This window comes from Anoplolepis gracilipes, unplaced genomic scaffold (assembly GCF_047496725.1).
Source record: "Anoplolepis gracilipes unplaced genomic scaffold, ASM4749672v1 Contig19, whole genome shotgun sequence".
In the NCBI taxonomy this organism is placed as follows: domain Eukaryota; kingdom Metazoa; phylum Arthropoda; class Insecta; order Hymenoptera; family Formicidae; genus Anoplolepis; species Anoplolepis gracilipes.
The window spans coordinates 1,219,476-1,221,728 of NW_027328667.1; positions in this window are offsets into that span (position 1 = coordinate 1,219,476).

Below are 2,253 nucleotides of genomic sequence, written 5' to 3' on the forward strand. Positions count from 1 at the left end.
TTATCCCGTTACACCTTACGGAGCAAAAGAGGGACAAGCACGTCAACTTGCTCTACGTGCAAGATGCGCGAGATATCGGACATTTCGCGTGGATTAAGAATTTATCCAGGCTCGTGAGTTCGCAACTCAGCAAATACAAGGTTAAAAAATATATCTGCAATCGGTATGTATATTTAATAAAACTGTCTAAAAATATTTAAAACAAGGATATAAAAATTTTAACTTTTATTTTACAGATGCATGCACTATTTCACTCGGACGAGAAACTACAGTCGCATACAGTAGACTGTGGAAAGATGAACGACTGCGCTATCCGGTTACCGAGCGATAAGGACAGGTGGCTTGCATTCGCCAACTACAACAGGAAGGAGCGACTACCTTTCGTCGTGTGCTATCGGGACAGAAACGCATCTTTTCTCGATAGCGCACCATCTCAATGACACACGATGATGTGCGCTATCGAGACAGAAACGCATCTTTTCTCGATAGCGCACCATCCAAGTGACACACGACGATGTGCGCTATCGGGACAGAAACGCATCTTTTCTCGATAGCACACTATCCAAGTGACACTCGACGATGTGCGCTATTGGGACAGAAACGCATCTTTTTTCGATAGCGCACCATCCAAGTGACACACGACGATATACGCTATCGGGAAAATACCCAATTTACTTTGTGTGTTACCGGAATGTGTGCTAAAGAGTTGTAGACTATCGGGAATAACGGTTTTGCCGTGTGCTATCGGGCTGTGCGCTATCGGGACAATATGCATTTTTATTGTGCGCTATCGAGATGATACACTTTTTATTTCGTGCGCTATGGGGAAAATATTCGATTTATTTGGTGTGCTATCGGGATGTGTGCTAAAGAGTTGTGGGCTATCGGGAATAACGTTAAATTTGTCGTGTGCTATCGGGTAGTGCGCTATCGCATCGTGCGCTAACGGGACACTTCCCGTTTTTTTCCCGATTGCGTATGTCGTCGCGTGCAACTAGCATGGTGCGCTATCGGGAAAATACCCGATTTACTTTGTATGCTAACGGGACAATGTGCATTTTTATTGTGCGCTATCGGGAAAATACTCGACTTACTTTGTGTGCTATCGGGACAATGTGCGTTTTTATTGTGCGCTATCGGGAAAATACTCGACTTACTTTGTGTGCTATCGGGACAATATGCATTTTTGTTGTGCGCTATCGGGATGATACACTTTATATTTTGTGCGCTATAGGAAAAATATTCGATTTACTTAGTGTGCTATCAAGATGTGTGCTGAAGAGTTGTGGGCTATCGGGAATAACGTTAAATTTGCCGTGTGCTATCGGGTAGTGCGCTATCGAGACAATGTGCATTTTTATTGTGCGCTATCGAGATGATGCATTTTTTATTTCGTGCGCTATCGGGAAAATACTCGATTTACTTGGTTTGCTATCGGGATGTGTGCTAAAGAGTTGTGGGTTATCGGGAATAACGTTAAATTTGCCGTGTGCTATCGGGTATTGCGCTATCGAGACAATGTGCATTTTATTGTGCGCTATCAGGATGATGCATTTTTTATCTTGTACGCTATCGGGAAAATACTCGATCTACTTGGTGTGCTATCGGGATGTGTGCTAAAGAGTTGTGGGCTATCGGGAATAACGTTAAATTTGTCGTGTGCTATCGGGTAGTGGGCTATCGCACCGTGCGCTAACGGATCCCACTCTAAATTTCTCACAACAAGTCTCGACAAATTGACATCTTTTCTGAGCAAGGATAAACTCAAAATTTTACAAATGGAATTTAAAAATTTATCCGCCGAAGATTTCAATTTACTGACAAGAAAAGGTGTCTTCCCGTACGAGTACATTGACTGCGTAGATAAATTGCAAGATGCGTGTCTACCATCGCGAGAATCATTTTACAGCTCCTTGACAGGTAACACAGTATCCGAGAACGATTACGCGCACGCTGAGATTGTGTGGAAGCGATTCTCAATTCGAACGCTAGGCAAATATAGCGATTTATACCTCAAAACTGATGTCTTGTTACTAGCCGACATTTTTGAAAATTTCCGCGAGAGTTGTATCAAGAGTTATGGACTCGACCCCGCGTATTACTATACTCTTCTCGGCCACACGTGGGACGCCATGTTAAATCATACGAAAATTATATTTGAATTACTCACAGACATTGACATGGTTATGTTTATCGAACGAGGTATACGCGGTGGTCTGAATCAATGTTCCAACAGGTACGCGCGTGCTAATA